Source organism: Oryzias melastigma, linkage group LG1 (assembly GCF_002922805.2).
Source record: "Oryzias melastigma strain HK-1 linkage group LG1, ASM292280v2, whole genome shotgun sequence".
NCBI lineage: Eukaryota > Metazoa > Chordata > Actinopteri > Beloniformes > Adrianichthyidae > Oryzias > Oryzias melastigma.
In genome coordinates, this window is record NC_050512.1 from 31,342,315 (window position 1) to 31,360,546 (window position 18,232).

Genomic DNA, 18,232 nt, shown 5'->3' on the forward strand with positions numbered 1-18,232 from the left:
TAATTAGTTAGATTACTAAATTACTTGATTTATAACGCCGTTAGTAACGCCGTTATACTTAAACGGCGTTAGTCCCAACACTGCTGGTCACCATCTCTGGGATTTAAACCAGCATCTAATGGTTTAAACCAAACTTGAGATACAAATGCTGCATTTTGTGTTCACCGCTTATGTTTGAACAGGATGAGTCCAAGTTCATTTTTACTTTTATGGGTTCCTCACTGGTGACCTCACAGGGTTTTGAACTTCTGGACCACGAGTTCAACAGAAACACTTCACAGTGACGATCGGTCAGGGCCTCACCGGCAAAATATAGCTCATAAAATACATGAACAAAATAAGATTATTGTACTTAAATTAAGAATAAAAAATCAAATACTCATTTTTAGGAATGTTTATTCCATATTTATTTTCTATGTGGGTTTTCAACGTTTATTTAGTGAGTGAATTTACACATTTTTCTGTCCAAATACAGGAGAAACCTACAGGTGAGGCCGGTGCACCTGAGCCCACCCTGGACCTGATACACGAGCTGCAGCCGACGCGTGCGCCGTACCGTTTCAGTCTTTCTATCATCATAAAGACGCTGTAAATGACCCAGTTTACTAGATTACTTATTATTGTCTCATATCCTTTGATTGATTGAAGATGTCTTCAGTTTCATGAGAAGTTTTGTTTAATTTGTAAAAGAAAAAAAGTGTCACTGTTTATTCTATTTTAGTTGTGAAGACTTTTATTGTGAAAGCGCCACCGACTTCTTCACATGTCAGTCCAGCAGAGATAAAAAAAAAACATGATCATTTTGGGCTAAATGTCATTTAAAAATACAAACAAATCCTGTGGAAACACCATATTTTTCCAATAATTCCATCCCTCCTCGGCTGTAGGTTCATGTGTAAATGACCAACAAGCTTCCATGTTTACCGTGTCCGACCAGCACGGATTTGGATAGCTGTGGGATCTGCAGATGCAGCGGCTTACAGACGGTTTCGTCAGACTGCTGCTGCTCTGTGGGGAAAGCTGTGCTAACCTGAACAGTTATCCCTAATCCTGTTCCCGTGGTTACTGGATAACAGCAGCATCTCGTTCAGCAAACAAACAGAAATAATCCTCTGGATGAGATTAGACCAGCACATAAACCAGAGAACAGCGTTCATCTGATCCCATCAAACATGTCCTTTTATGAGGGGACAGGTGGAATTTATAGGAGAATCATTCAGTGTGTTTAAATTTATTTAAAGGATTTATTTCTTTAAACAGGCCACCTCTCATCCTTAACGTTGTTTGTTAACTTAAATTAAAATGTTTGAAACAGTTTGTAATTAAACCAAACTATAAAACATGTCCAGAAATGAGGTGAAGGTGTATTTTTTTTTTTCAAAGAAATGTTTCCAAAGCTGAAGTATAAATAAATACCGTCACATATTTTGTGTGATGCGCAGCATGAATGCGTGTTTTTTACACCACATGACATTATGCAAATACAATAGCAGCCAACAAAATCACTGAATGTTTCATTTGAACCTTCGTTTGCATTTTCAGTTCAGTGTTTGAGGTGGAAACATTCTCTGCTTCATTTTCAATCCCAAATGAAAGTCGAGCAAATGACTCCTCCCATCTCACTGCACGTCAACTTCCTGGAAGTTTTTTGAACAAAAAGAGAAAATCAAGACGTGCAGATGTCAGAACCTCTCTTCAGAGCAGATCTTCATTTATCTCCCTGAAGAAAATGAAAAGAAGAAGCTGCTGCGTTGGACAGCTCAAACGAAGAAAGAGGATTAAAATCAGGACATTTCTGATAGAAAACGGTTACAGTTTCTGCAGTTTTCTTACAGAAGAAGCTGATTTCTTTTCGCTAGAACTAGAATCATTTTTTAAGGCTGTTTTTCTCCTCGTCCTGATGGAAGACATTCAGACGACTGACCGTCGGAGGAACTTCGCTCCATTTTTCATCCTGTTCTGAGAGTCTGCAGATCAATCACGATGTTCAGAGATTAAAGATGCGACCCAACCATATTTTTACAGACTTTCAAAATCCTCACTTATGGTTCTGGATGAGGAGAGAGTGATGCAGGGAATGAAACAGAACATCATCAGATTCTAAAGTACAGTGGAAGGTTGGGAGAAGATCCATGTTGATTTCAAATGAATCCCGTTTTTGGAGTAGGTTCTGTTTCTGGATGTAAGTTCACCTCCGTGTAATAGGAGGACTTCAGTAAGTTTAAAAAAATATTCAATTTTATTTCTGGAAACAGAGTCAGCTACCAAAGACTCCTCTTTTCGTCTGTTAAATGTAACTTTCTTTTTCAGTAAAAATGTGCTTTCTTGAAGCATCTTTCTGATGATGGAGGATATAAACAAGAACATTCAGATTCAAACTGAGTATTTCTTTGTTCAAATCAGATGAAAAATGCTGCTGGAAAAGCTGATGTTAAAGTTACTACGACAAGCCACAAGCTCCCTGCTCTGCTTCATTCTGATGCATCCACTTGTAGACAAATAGATCCATGAACGTCTGAGCTGGAATCTGGATCAGAACTGTACGGCTGGATCAGCGGTTTGTGTTGCGCCGCTAATGTTAGCTTGGGTTGTGAGGAGCTGTAAGCTAGCAGGAGAGCGCTTTGGAAATAGATGATCTTTAAAGTCAAAGACTCTTCTTTTGTCTCCTCACTGTCTTTTTTCTTCACAAACACATTTTCTGAAGGCGTTTGTCTTTGTTGAGCTTTAATTTAGCTGTGATGTATTGTGTGTTGCTGACCGGTTCAGGACGTTTAAGAACAGACGTAGGTAAGAACTGTGACGGATTCAAGCGTCCTGATCATCAAGAGTGAGTCACAGTCGGATGTAGAGAGGAGAATCTGGTCGTTTTCCAAAATAAACTTTGAATCAGAATCAGAAAATAACTAACAGATTCTTTCTTTCCCGGTGAGTGACCCCCCCGACTGTAACAGTCCGTGGCCCGGGGGATCGGGGTTCACAGTGTCGATCGACACTCGTCTGTGGAGAGGATGAACTGGAGAGGAGAGAGCGTTATGAGGGGAACCAGTGGAAGTGACGAGTGACTCAGAGAATGAATTATTCAGAGGGCCTCTCTGTGACCCGATGGTTAGACAGTCAGTTATCCAGAGGATGAGCCGGTGATTCAGACTCGCTCTGCTAAAGTATGTGGCTGTCATTAGCAGCTGGTGAGAAGTCTGTAAATGATGGTCTGTAAGTGATATCAGGATTTATAAGTGTATTTTGTGTTTAGGATGAATCATTTTGTGTCATCTCAGTCCAGTGGACAACCTGAACAAATCTATCATCGGGAAAACTGCCTTTCATCCTCCTCACTGTAGTCATGGAGGCTTTAATGAGGATAACAGCAACACGAACCTGGTTCACAATAAAATAAATAAATAAAAAGTCAGGCAATCCTGTTGTTTTTGGTACATTTGGTAAAAAAGTTTTCTTATGTATTCAGACATATAATGTAAATACTTAAATCCGTAGTCAATACTAGTTCAATGCAGAGGTGAACATATCCAGCTGGAAGACTTACTCTCCAAGAGGTCCAAGTTTGATCTGGTTTAACTAGCAACCACGTTCAATATTAGCGGGTTTTCTAAATAATGCCAAAGAACTGTCTCAGACTGGTCGGCGAGGACGCAGCTGCCGGGAAGGAGGCTCAGAAAGACTTATGATTTATGAACAGAAAACCTCACAAAAAAAGGGCAAAACCGAGGTAGCAAGTGGAGCTGGAAAAACCACAAGAAGCACAAACAAAACTCAGTAGGACCTCGACTTCAACAGGGAGCCAGCCTTTATGTATCCTCCTGTGAGAGTATTTGGGACTGAGGCTTGATTAATGTCGTTTCCATGACATGATTCATACAAACATAATGTTAAACACAATCTGTCTAAACTACTAAAACTTTTGTTCCAAACCATCAGGAAATGTTCTATTTTTTTTTCTTCAACCTACTGGTTATAAAATGTTCATATTTAGTCAATATTAGTGAAAAAAAAAATTAAAATAAAAACTAAGAAGCTGAAAAAGCCATTCCACTGACCTGTGAAAGCTTTGATCTGTCATGTGGACTGGATCGCTTCTCTCTGCCGTTGTCTGTTTTGCTGCTTCTGCAGCCTGGAATGTTCAGAGAAGAGAAATGTTTCATCCCAGAACAGGTTCAGATGAGAGGATAAAATGGAGCGTGTTCTGCAGCGACATGCATGTGGGCCCTCCCAGACTAATGCATGTTTGATTAAGCATGCATCTCCACCAACACTCTAAAGCTTGAGAGCGCTGCTGCAGACTGATGTGCAGCCTCTTCAGAACACAGGTATGAAGACAGACGGACTGTAAAAAGAGAAATCAGAAATGAAAGGAGAGAGCTGGAGGAACAGAACAATGAGAAAACAGGAAAAAACGGATTGGCCTCATATCCAGCTCCTGGTAATGACTTGGTGCTGAGGCGAGGTTTTCAGCGTATCAGTGGGGATGCGTAATCTTTCAGTCAGCCGTAGAGGACCTGTGGGGCGTCTGGTTGTCGGGGGCATCATTGTGCTGCTGCAGCTGATGGGAGGCTTACAGGGCAGAAAATTTGACACAAGCAGAGCTTTTAATCTGGCTTCCCTCTCAGCCGAAATCCCACTAACCTGGATTATTATCGCACCACAGGCTTCATTTTCTGCCAAAATTTCAACACAAATATAACTAGAAAAAAAGTACCTGGGATATTGTTAGTCTGAATGCTTTTTGCTGAAGATGTTAAAAAAATAAAATAAAAAATACTGTAATTACTGAAGGGATTTGCTGAAAATACTAAAGCTATTTGCATATTGCTAAAATTGCTAAAGTTGCAGATATTGCATTGGGTGCACAAAGAATTTGAAGAATTTCAAGAAAAATGAAAAAAAAAATCTGTAAAATTTAAAAATGCTTAAAGGTCTGAACTCAGAATTATCCCAAAATCTCAATAGGTGCCAAATTAGCAAAAAAAGTGAACACATTGCTAAAATACTAGCTTAACAGAATTACCACAAAAAACCTCATTAAATGCCAAATTAGCCAAAAAGCTAGCATGATGCTAAAATACTAGCTTAACTCAGAATTGGCCCAAAAAACCTCAGATGATAATTGGCAAAAAATGTTAGCATGTTGATCAAATATTAGCCAAACTCAAAATTAGTCTTACAAACCAAGTAGCATTAATGTTCTTAACATGCTGAACATTTTGATACCAACATTGTAAAAGTTTTAATGTGCGCAAAAAAAACAAAGAAAATCGCAAAATTGCATAAAATTGTAAAAAATAAAAAAGGCAAAATATTTCAAAATTTGAGAGAGATTTAACAACAACAGAAGTACAAGCATGAATTTCCTGAACAAGCTGAATGTTTTTTAATGGAAAAATTGCAAAAATTTGAAAAACTAATTTCAATGGGGATAAAAAAAAATTAATAAATTGCATAAAATCGTAAAAACCATAAAGTTTATGATTACCAGAAATACAAGCCATGATGTCCTGAACATGCTGAACGTTTTGATACCAAGATTGGAGAAACTGCTGAAAGTGCGATTGAGTATGGAAGAAAAATAAATAATAAAGAGAAACAGAATCTCTTTAGTGTGCATAATTACCAAACATTAACACAATAACATCTATTTACAAACTGGATTTGACTCTGTGGGATTTTTGAAGAGACGTCTTTTCTTTAGAGCTTGAAATCTTAAAAACTCCTCAGGATTTTCTTTCTGTTTCTTTGTCTATGCACTAAACCAAATCAAACTTTGTTTTAAACATGAAAGGTTAATATTATGAATCTGACCTCAAGCTAAATGGAGGTAAGATGGCGAAAAGTAAAAAAATGCTATTAAAAAAGACTGAAATGGAGGAAGAGACGCCGACGTGTCAAAGGAAGATTAAAGAGCATTTAAATGCAAATGGGCTCCAATATTTGTCATTCACAGAACCCACTTCTACTTGAGTCAAAATGCATGTCGGTGCTTTCCGTAGAATGAGAAATCAGCCTTAAGTTCTCATTTTTGTAGAGCTCCTCATCCTCTGGACTTAATATTTCTCTGTTTTCATCTTCCTTAATCTCCTCTTCGCCTGCAGTTCAGTCACGCTCCATTTGATAAGACACAGTTCATTCAATAAATGAGATTTCTCATGTGAGCGCTGAAGCACAATCCTGCTGTTTCTTACATTTACTGCGAGTTAATGGGAAATGGAACCCTTTAAAGTGAGGTGTGTGATGACACGAGCAGCTGCACACTGTCTTTGGAGGTCTGAGACCTCAGTCACAGAACAGGTTCTGCTGGTTTTGGGGTCATCTGGTCTCTGAGGGTCACAGAGAGGAGCGTCCAAATCTTAGGCTGCGTCCGAATTCCTCCCTACTCACTACGTGGTGCGTTTGACGTTTGTAGTGCTGTCTGAATCTACAATTACAAAATCGAGGGTCTTAGAAATGTCCCAGAGGTCTTTGCAAAAAAACAGCATGCATTGATGCTCACTAGATCAGCAAATATAGACCACAATGCATTGCAGGATTGGAATTGAAGAATTTTTGAAAAAAAAAAAAAAAAAGTGAAAATCCTGTTTTTTGAGTTTTTAACATATTTGTGTCATTTTTCTTATGAAACTGGAAGGAGAAAGAATCAGGATTTGGAGTAAGTTCTGTCCGTGAAGATTTTCACTTCCTCGTCCAGCTGACATCCGGATCAGAACCATACGGCTGGACATTACCCATACTGATGGATGTTTTTATGTAGCAGCGGTGAAGACTTATGCTAGCGACACAGGGGCGGGGCTACTCAGCATTAAAAGCCACGCATTTTAAGACATTGAGGTTGTGGGATTTTGGTTAAAAAAAACACTTTATAATCATCAATAAAAGTACCGGGAATGTTTTTTTATTTATTTATTTTTTATTTATTTTTTTTATAAAAAAAGTAATACGAAGACTTTAATAAATTACCCACATTTTCCTCATCAGAACACAGTGGATTCATAGAACATTGTAGAACGTTTGTATTGATTAGGGTTCACTTCTGCATCGGGCTTTCGTCCTTGTTGCTGTGTTTCGTTTTACCTCTTCACACATCACACTGTTGCTGTGGGGAAGTACAAAGTGTCTGGTTCCTCTTTCAAGAACAAACCTGTTGGAAATCCGTTCATTTGGTTCCAACTGATGAATTCAGACAGCAGAAAAATATTCTCCAAACTTAGATCAGGTCAGAAGCCTCCAATCACCCTACAAGTACCGTTTCTGCATCCAGTAAGAGGAAAGTTCTTTCCTGGTTTCCGTTAGAAGGATTCTTTATGATGTTGACAAGCTGCTGAGATGTTGGTCCAAACTAGAGTTCAGTGAAGCTTTCAGACCTCTTAAGAAGAAACCAACAATTCCTCTCAACTACAGCTTTTCCTGATCCAGAGATGTTAACTGTTACCTAAAGGTGGAAATAGTCATCTCAGAGTCCGAGTGAAGACATAGATGTGACCGTCGCCTCACATTCTTCATCCATGTTCAAGATTCTGTTGACTTAGAACAGCGGGGAGGACTGAGTGGACAGAGGAAGCTAACGACCACCTCGTGTCTCAGCGTAAGATTCACACCGACTGTTTGGACTAATAAATCCAAACACATTTCTGTGCAGAAATCCAGAGCGCTCTCTGTGGGGATCTTCTCTGCAGAGATCTTCTCTGCAGGGATCTTCTCTGCAGAGATCTTCTCTGCAGGGATCTTCTCTGCAGGTTGGTGGAGGAAACGCCTCATGTTGATGCAGGAGAAGAACCATCTCTGCTCCTCATCCTGGGTTAAAAAGTGTTAGACTTACTACCACGTACATGTATCACCACAGATTAGGTTTTGAAACATTAGCTGAATTTTTCTGCAGAGCCACTCTCAGAAAAGCAATAATATCGGTGTTCTGGGTCTTATATAAAGCTCCTGTGGGAGCAACAATCACAGCAGGATTCCTCTCAGCAGTGTACAAACTCTGATCGTTGTCTTAAAAATACATGGAGCTTAATTTTACATCACAAACTCGAGTTTATATAAGGAGTTACACAAAAGTAGGTCAGATGGGAAAATATATTATTAAAATCAACTTCAGTGTTACTAAAAAGAGGAAGACGTCACCGTGAGTGTTCATCCTGAAGCAATGAATATTTGGTTTTCAATGAATTCTTTTATCTTCTATGAAAACAGTGATTTTTGTGTGAAGAGGGAATAAGATGTGAACTCTCATTTCACACCTTCATTCCTCTTTAAAGGTTCACTGGTTTTCTGTGGAGAAGGAAAATAAAATCATCTTTCTCATCCGTCATTTTTCATTTGTCTCAGGTTAGAGACCTTTATGCTGACTCTAGTTCTGAATGACGTTAACTAAAGTTTTCATCACAGCATCCGTACAGGTAGTTGACCTGTGAAGGTGCTTCAGGTGTTTGAGTTGTTTGGGTTCGTGTAGGGTCATGGAGAAGAGTGTCTGCATCTTGAGAGGAGCACAGGTGTGTCTTACAGCTCCTTCAAGCTCAAACAACTTTTGAAGGGACGGCATGAAAATGGAACATGCCGTTTGGTAAACGTATCGGGAAGTTTTGGTAAGGCTAATGAAAGTTGCACTAGTGACATACAGGTGATGGTGTCCTTACAGTACACTCTAGTTCAGGGGTGTCCAAAGTCCGGCCTTGAGGGCCGATGTTCTACAGGTTTTCCAACCAACCTGTCATTGAAGCTCCTTATTGATTAAACACACCTGATCAGGTAATCACCAGCAGATAAGTCAGGATTCCTGGAAAAATCAGCAGGAGGTCGGCCCTCGAGGACTGACTTTGGACACACCTGCTCTCCCTCATACTGGATCATACTGACTAATTGGTGAATGCACAGGATGAGCACATGTTGGCCAGGTCCAATGAGGCAATTGTTTTTGTGATATTGTGCTGTATAAATAAAATAGAATTGAATGTTACGTAAGTGCCAGGATGTCCACACAAACTACAACGATTGTCTGATTTCCTCATTTTTAACAGTCAGGCTGCACACAGGGAGAACACATTTGTCACGTGCAGGGCCGGCTCTGGGCATAAGCCACTTAGGCGGCTGCCTAGGTCACCATCTGCTGGAGGGGGTGCCAAATAATGATTCTATGTTATTTTTTGTCTTTTTTTGTTATGCAGTTTGACACGCCACTCTTTTATGATTTTTTGATTTTGGCAAAAATTGAATAATATTGATTAAATGTCAACTGGGAATGCTTTGAAAATAGACCAAAAGACGATCCGAGTGGGTCTTGAAGGAAAATCCTGCATGACTTGATTTGGGAACATTTTGTGCAAAAGCTCTTTTAAAACTTGTGTGTCCATCAAAGACTTTGAGAATCAAGAGTTTACTTAAACCAAAGAGTGCAGGTCCGTTTGAGCGTGGCCTTGTGATGCACCAGTGAACTGTCCAGGAACCCGGGGAGCGTGGGTGACCCCCCCCCACACTCACACACTCCCATCTGAACTGAAGAGACTGGAAGCATTATATTTCATGTCACACATCTTTGTTTTGCCTGCAGCGTCCTCATGCAGAGCTGAAGTGAGATTACAGTTTAGGCTCTGACAGCAACACAACCAGTTGTGACGTGTTGGCACATCGACGGCCCGCAGGCTGTGTTCCTGCACCACCTCCAACAACAAATCTGTCAGCAATACTCCGCCAAATGGAGTGCAAATAAAACATGAAAACAAAACTCTTCTGCTCCAGACGCCTCCTGGTGAAATTATTTAACAGTTTCTGTCAGACGATCATGATTCAGCTGTTATTTTAATGACTAGACACAAGTATGGTCGACAGAAGGGTCGTATGCAAGAGGATTTCAGAATAAAACTACTGAAGTGGGAGGGAAAAAGTCAACCAATATTTTTTTATAAGATAATGTAATTTATATTCAATAATAGTTAAATAAATAAATACTGGTGCTGAAACTATTCAAATTCTGATTTATTATCATGACCTAATGCAGGAGTCGGCAACCTTTCACAGTAAAAGAGCCTTTTGGGCTCGTTTTCTACTGATCCAAACCTAGAAGGAGCCACACAGTCTTTACTTACTTACTTCTACTGATTGCCTTAACTTGTTTCACTATCTTATTGACAAAATGAACCAAATAAATGTACATACATTTATTGAGTTTTTGAGTCTTTCATGAACCAAAACTACTTTACTCAACTCCTATTTTTTTTCAGAGGTTTGTAGTGAAAATTAAGCAAACAAAGATGGATCTGTCTTTGTCACTCAAACATAAAATAATGAGAACAATAAAATAAAAAATATACTGATTTGTGTAAACAGTCTCTTTGCTGAAGTTCAATCTTGAAGCAAGAAAGTTAAACCTGATAATTCAGGACGCTCTTTTTCTGAGTTGGATTTCTGGATCAGATTTACTGACTGATTTATTTCAGATTTCATGCTTTTAAAGATTTCCTAGACATCAGTGATGTTGGACATGGAGATATCTGTGGTTAGAAACGAGAAGATCTTTGTGTTGCTTGGAAACAAAGACAGCATAACAACTTCAGTATTGATTGAACACAAAAAAGGAAAAGAACTTGAACAACAACAACTCACAAAGTAACAGAGAAACAACAGAATGACAAACAGAAGAGCTGAAAACCCGACATTTATATAGGCTGAGGACGATGAACAGAAGTGAAAACAGCTGTGAAGGATGACCACATATATCACTGAAAACTCAAACTAAAGTGAACACTCTTCACATGCTTCAGTAATATTGATGTTTGGCTGGAAAGTCAACTTTTTTTGTCAAAGAATTCCAAGAAATAACAAAGCTGGAATTTTTCTTACAAAGAATTCAGAATGTGAAGCAGTGAAAGGTCAGGAGGTCAGGAGGTCAGCAGAACCAGAACACACAGAGATCAGAGTTCCTGCTTTGGTTTTTGTTGTTGTTTGATGTGATTCAAAGGATTTATGAAGGGCTGTTAAACATCTCAAAGTGCTTTATAATAAATACATAAATAAAAAATAATCTAAATAAAAGCCCTTTAACACACAAACACCTGCTTCAAAAACTAACAGGGAAAAACGTTTCCTAAAATCACATTTGAACACAAATACATGTAAAAACTACTTAAAATAAAAGACAAGTTTACATGTTTTTTTCTTAAAGACCTCCACAGGTGAGGTCCACAGGTGAGGTCCACAGTGCTGGTACGGTTCTGGTCCGATGGCTCACTTTGGGTTTTTGTTCTGACCTCCAGCAGACCTGCACCTGAGGACCTGAGGGTTCTGGGAGGGTCATAAGCTAAAAGAAATTCTGATATTTGGTAAGGTGCAGTTCCATTTATAAACTAATCAATGTGTCATGGTCCTCCTGCGCTCCTCCTCCACCTCCTAATTGGACCCAGCTGTCGGCACTCATCACCTCCACTCCAGCCTATTTAAGAGGAGCCCTCTCCAGCATTCTTCGCCAGTTCGTTGCCTTACCCGGTGAAGTTACCTGGCCTACTACGTACAGTTTTGTATGCTCTCGTTTAGTCTCGCCTCGTCTCACGACCTGACTCCTCTACCTCCAGGTCTTTTCTTCCCATGTGCCGACCTGGGTCCTGCCTCGCCTAAGCATCTCGTCTTGGACCACGCCGATCCTCACCACTCCACGCACCGGCTGCCGGACTCACCTGGTTACTCCACCTGGCCGCTCCAGTCCGCAGCAAGTCTTCGTTCCCAAGTATCCACCTTCGATCCTGGTTCCGGACACTACGCCATTATCCCCACGGACAATAAAACTTTATTTAAACCTCTCCAGTCTCACATCCTCCTTCCGGGTTCCAGCAACTGGGTCTGCCTCGTCACGCACAGCATGACACAATGACTCGTAAAATCAAATCTAAAGGATGACACATCAGGAGCTTCACTAGAGTTTAACATCAGCAGTCGATAACACAACTATGAGTCTGTGCTTCACAAATCCAAAAGCTGCTAAAAGATTCAGGAGATGAAAGAAAATAAACGTCAGATTCTTTTTCTCTGAGATAGAAAAACTGTCCTGCTGTCTTCAAGCAGCATGTGTATTCAATTTTAACCTCAAAAACTATTTTTTATTCCAAGTTCGCCCCAATGCCCACAAGGCTCCCATCCATTTTTAAAATGAACTCCGGACAGTTCTTCATAACGAGTGTTTCTGTCAGAGTTATCCAAACGCCGATGAAGCTTCATCACGCGGTAATAGAAACACTGGAAGATAGGAAATAAATGTGATCACTCTAGGATAGTGATTCAATATGATGTTCTGCTGCTGTTTTGAATGAACTCACTCTTTCAATCAGATCCATTGACGACTGTCACTCATGAGCTGGATGACAAACGTCCTTCATTTAGTTTGAACTAAAAACTCCTAACAGGTATGAAAATCTGAAAGAAAATGATTTTCAAAGCACTAAATCCAGTAACAATACTTTCTATTTTGATATTTTAACAAGGTTAGACACAAGATTCATGTTTGATCACTGCTAAAAAATCTAGAAAACTTGAGGCTCTAGATTCTTATTGACAGAAAGACGCTGTCGCCTCTCTCAGTCTCTGGATAAGTTTGTTCTTACGGCACAACTCAACACATTCTCACTTCCAAGTCCTCAGGTATTGATGTTTGGCTAAGGACCCCTGCGTGTCACTTTTTGTCACTTGTTGTTTTTTTGACCTGATGGCTGTTCCAAATAAATCAGGGGTCCAGGCGCGGACCGGTCCTCGGCCTGTACAGGTGCCCCAACCCTGACCCCTCACCCTAACCTGGTCCACAAACCGGTACCACATCAGGTAGAGTGTCAGAGTGGTACCAGATACGCAGCTCCGGTACTGTCCAGTACACATCTGGTACCGCGTGGGTCCAGTAATTCTGTCACATTGTCACAAGTTACGTTTTCTACTATCAAGTTGTCAGGAGAAAACAAGTTTTTTTTTCTTGTGATGATGAAATAGTTGATGGAATTATCACCAGATAACACATTTCTTTATGTCATGATTACAAGATAAAGAGGAATATACTTTCTACGATCTGCAACAAAACAGAAGTTTGTCAGAGAAAACCTCAAATGTAAGAAGAACTGATCAATTAATACTCGATTACTTTAATCAAACTCGGGTGGACATTGTGCAGATGTTGTTGGTCATAGACCACGTCCAAACCAGGTATCCTCATTTGAGGAGAAGGTTGGACCAGCTTCAGCTGACCAGGTGAGGGGTCCAGGTCGACTAGCAGAATGATGCATGAAAGATGCAGGCTGGAGGGACGGCGAGTCACTCGGACTCGGTCATCTCTTGACCTGGCCGGCGCAAAGCATTCCATCTTGAGGTGTTGTTTTTTTCAGATTAGATGGACCTTATGCTCTCCGGTCTCGGAGCGTGTACTTGCTGTCTGTCCCGAGTGTTCGGACAGAAAAAGGAAAGATGGCTTTTCAGTACAGGGCACCTACAGACTGGAACTTTCTCCAAAAAACAATACAGCTTTCAAAGCTCACAACTTTGCCTCAGTTTAATGTTATAATGAAGGACCTGGAAACAAAATCACTAATCTGTAATTGTTTTTAATTATTTACTGTTTTATTCTGTTTATTTCATCATATTAATTTATTTTTAGAGTGTTTTAATATGACCTGTTGGGTGTGTGTATTTCTTGCCTCTTGACCAGGACTCCCTTGAAAAAGAGATCGATGGATCTCAATGGGATTTTTTCCTGGTTAAATAATGGTTAAATAAAATAAAATAAATGATAGATATTGGTTTACTGGTTTATTTTGCATTTGTATTGTTTTCATAATATACAGAATATACAAACAACCAGTAAAAAAGTATAGGCAGAAGCACAGATGCCTAAGCTTCCATGCTGATAACGAGAAAATAGATGTCATTATCATGAGAAACTGTGGGAAAATAAGCACGGTCTGGTGTTTTCAGCTTCAAACATTTGAAATCAGCAAATCATTTCACACAAAGACAGAAGTCATAACAGACTTCTACAAAAACAGATTTTTACAGCTGTAACTCCAGGAGAAAATGAAGGAGCTGCTCTCTGCGTGAAGCTGAATGATCTCTCTGGCAGAACTCCACCAGAGAAGGATTTCTGTGGCTGGCAGGTCTGTCAGAACTCTGAACAAAGCAGTCATCTCTCCGAGAGGAGAGAAGCCGCTACTTCAAGGTCTGGCATCAGTCGCATATCGCGCCGAACACATTTGCTCCAAAGTGGAGCATTATTTCCATTCTTGAGTTCATGTGCAGAGGAAACGCAGAGTGTTGGATTTGATATAGAAATATGATGGGATGCAAAAGGAGAAGCACATCAGAAGAGCCTTTGAAAAATCTGATTTCTTTTCTGCTCTGAGTCGAGACTCCATCAAGGCTGCATGATTTCAGTCTCATGAAAAAAAAAAAATCCCTAGACTGAACTATGACTCTTCTCTGGCAGATGAGTCCATGCATGTTTAAACTGTTCAGCACACAGACGCTGAATCTAATCTTAAACGGATGGTGAGAAATACTAAAGACCAAAAAACAGACTTTAACTCTGGAGAACTCACGTAGTCAAATTTGTCCAGTTATTTATTTATTTATTTTTTATTGAGTTTATATCTTTCATTTCTAGGCTGCTGTAAAGTGCAACTACAAAAAATGAACAAACAGATAAATAAAGATATTGACAATTAACAAACCCTGAGCATTGACCTGGGTTCACGAATGCACTGAATGTTGGAGCCTTTAGCACATGGTGTTCACACTGGACTGTTGGTATCTGTTAGCGCAGCTGGAAGAGTTTTGGTGGGAAATGTCAAAGTGGTGCAAATCCAGGCTTTTTCTCTCACAGCTCTATTCCGATACATGAAAGACTTGGTGTCACAGAAGTCCGACACAATTATTACTTTCTCCTTCATGATCAATTTTCAAACAGTTCATCGAAAAACCCAAACATCACCACCAAATCAGAGTTGGTCAAACTGGTTTAACCTTCTGTCACGTCCTGCTGCTACTGCAGAAGCTTTTTCCATCCCTCCGTCTGCTCACCTGGCAGGTGTGCCCAATGTGCCTTAATTGGCACCTGGTGGCTATTTAAAGGGTAACCAAACACTAAATCAGCTTTTTTGTCTGTTGATCTCTATGAATGGGGCTTTAAAAGTGCTGTCTGTTGGTCATTGCTAAATTTCTGATAAATGAAAATAAAATTGTTTAATATTTGAAAATATAGTAAAAAACAAACAAAAAACACTGCCATCTACAGGTTGAATTGTGGTATTACAGTTAAGAATTGTGATTGGTCAAACCATGTAAGTTTCAGAAGTCTGACGTCATGATCTGCAGCTCCAGTAATGATAACTGTGCTGTTCCCAAGCCCCGCCCCTCTGACTTGGTTTTCACATTTTGGTTGTGGGTGGAGCCTCCAACTTCCCTGTTCGGTGACCCTTTAAGACAGAGAAGGCCTCACCAAGGCTGTCAGGGAGCAGAGCAGCAGCCTGTCGCATTTGGGGTTTACTTTGAGTTGTGCTGGTATGTTTGGTTCTTTTCCTCCTCAGTTGTCTTCTGCTGCTGGGTTTGTTATTTTAGTTTGGGGTTGGACCCTGGTAGTCTTAGTTTGCAGACTTTGTTTGTTTTCTTTAGTTTTGGTTAGGCAGCCCTTAGCAGGGAGCTGCTGAGGTCAATAAGTCAATAAGTCAATTAGTCTCCCTGACTTAGTTTATTTTTGGCCAAGGCTCCAATTCTTTTTTGGGTTTTTTTTGTTTGACCAGTGTACCAATTATTTTTGTTCTCATTTCAGGACACAGGATTGCTTTTATTTAATAAACTGTGTTCCTTTTGTTCTCATTGGTGTCCAGTTTTCATTATTGTCCCCTTTTGTGTTTTTCCCCCAGACCCGAGCCAGATTTACCCATTGGAGACGTAACACTTTCAATGGTCGTACGTTTTGTACATAGAGAACAGAAACTGACTCGAGTAGCAACATATGAATGAAAGAATTTTGAATACAGAAACTCGAAACCTGCAAATACGTGTCTAGATATGACTTTTCATTGAATGTGGTCGCTTGAACATACTAAAATAGCAGGAGATGCTTGAATATGTCAGTGTTTGACTGTCAGACTTTTGTTCTCTTTTCTCTCAGACTATTAAAGACATCCGTCTGTGAAGAAGCGACGTTCAGAACCGGTTCTCTGTTCTTGTCCCGGTTACTTCTCTCTGCTTACAGTTCCTACATCCAGTAGATCTCAGCCACTCCATCATGTATGATTTATTCAGGCAGATCTACCTCCAGCCTCCAGACTGACTCAGGCACATCCTTTCCTTCTGGAGCTTGTTTTGATCAAGCTCTTCATCTTCACTGCTGCTCATCATCAGTGAGGATGTTGGGAAGCAGACGGAGAGAAAGAGAATATCTCATTTGACTTTCAATTAAGTTACTTTACAGAATATGAGCATTTTAGAACTTTTTAAAATATGTTTTAAATTCATTTGACTGATATAGATTGTAACCTAAAGTATTGCTAATACATTTATTTGGTATCATATTTCATACAGACATTTCTGAGATCCGATTCTTTCATTAGCATGAATCAAACTCTCCTTAAAACGTGGCCCCCATTTTCTTCCCTGTAGTTCATCATCATTCCACTAGGGGCAGTAGGATGGATTTTCTTGCACATTTTAAAATGGCTTCTTCCACAAAATCTCAAAAACATTTTTGAGGGAAAAGTTGGTGAGAATAACTCAACTATAGTTATTCTTTTTTTAACAACTTCTTGCTGTATTAAAATAATGAAAAATGAGTTGATAATTATTTATAAAACAGCTACACCATGTTAAAACTGTGTTTCAAATTTGAGACATTAGATAAATAAGATGCTTTTTTCCTTAACACTCGAGTCAATATTTTTGCATCTTAAACTAACATTGTTGTGAACAATAACGTACCTAATCACCCATTTTATCGTAGTTGATATTATCTTTGTCTCATGAAAAAATGGTATTTCAAAACTTGTTTTCTAGATGTCATTGGATTGTTTAAAATAACATTAAAATCAATTCCAAAAATGTGAATCTTCTGCCAATTTCTTGATGTAGTGACAGGGTTAAAGTAGCAATGTAAGCACTTAAATTGTCAAAATGTATTTGGAAATGACCTCTGCTAATTTTTTTCTGCTGCAGAAACAACTCATTCAGTATCTGGAGTGACCACGAGCAAATGCTTCGTCAGCTTTGCATAAATTCCTCTGAGAATCAGATCGAGGGTTTTCTAGGTGAAACTGGAACAGACATCAGGACAACCAGGAGAAAAGTGAAACTCGTGATTCATGCGCCGAGCGTGGAACATGGCCCCAGGAGCCACAAACGGAGGCTGTCATGTTCAGTACCGCTTACCTCAGATGAGGAGGAGGAGCAGAGACGACACTTCATGCACGAAGAGCTTCAGAATCCACGGAGCATTTATCAAAGCTCAGCTGCTCACGGAGAATATAGAATGACTTTAATAAAAAGGGACAAAGAAGCTGTAATCTTGAACTCTAAACACCGGAGCTCCAGTGTTTATGCTCTTTGGTTTACTATAACTATTCAACCATTAACCTGATCATTCCAGTAGATTCTGAAGGAGAAAAGCGGCTCGTCGAGCCGCTTTTCTCTTTTAGAATCTACTGGAATGATCAGGTTAACCATTGAAAAGTTACAGTATGTTAAAGATGTTCAGTTTCAGGGTTTAAAGCTGCGTTTTTCAATAATAATTCACAAATAAATTAAAAAAAAGTTATTATTTTTTCTCCAGCTTATTAATATGCAATGTTTATGTAACCTCAAAACAAATAAAATCAATAATAGTTTTATTAAAAATAAATTTCAAATATATTTTTCCATTATTTTGTTCACTTTTTATGACAGCGGATCCTGCGTGAAGCTAAACCGCTAAAGACGAGCGTTAGCGGTTATTTTTGTTGAAACTGAGAAACTTTACGAGCTGAATCGGCCCAATCAGAACAAGGAAGTGAGGGCGTTAACCTCTTCTTATTGGTCAGGTGGCTGACATGTGATTGGCGGAGACAGTTGAAGGGGCGGGACAAAAACAAAAGCTAGCAGCCAAATTGTGGTATTCTTATCAAAAAGTAATTTATAGAAATAAATAAACTCAAAGAATAAAGTATTTTTTGATCTTTCGTGTTCTAAATGAGTCCGTGTTAAATCACGGCCCGTTCGGATGAACAGGGAGCTGATG

General features: G+C 39.5%; 1 protein-coding gene and 1 long non-coding RNA gene across 4 annotated transcripts in view; both read left to right on the forward strand.

The window, feature by feature from the left end:
• Positions 1 to 18,232, forward strand: part of LOC112157183 (B-cell receptor CD22) — an 821,740-nt gene that overhangs the window by 698,887 nt on the left and 104,621 nt on the right. The gene's annotated exons all lie outside the window — the stretch shown is intronic.
• On the forward strand, positions 11,353 to 11,792 carry LOC118599329. The gene is made up of 2 exons (XR_004948635.1): positions 11,353 to 11,481; positions 11,568 to 11,792. It is a non-coding gene; the product is annotated as an uncharacterized LOC118599329 (long non-coding RNA).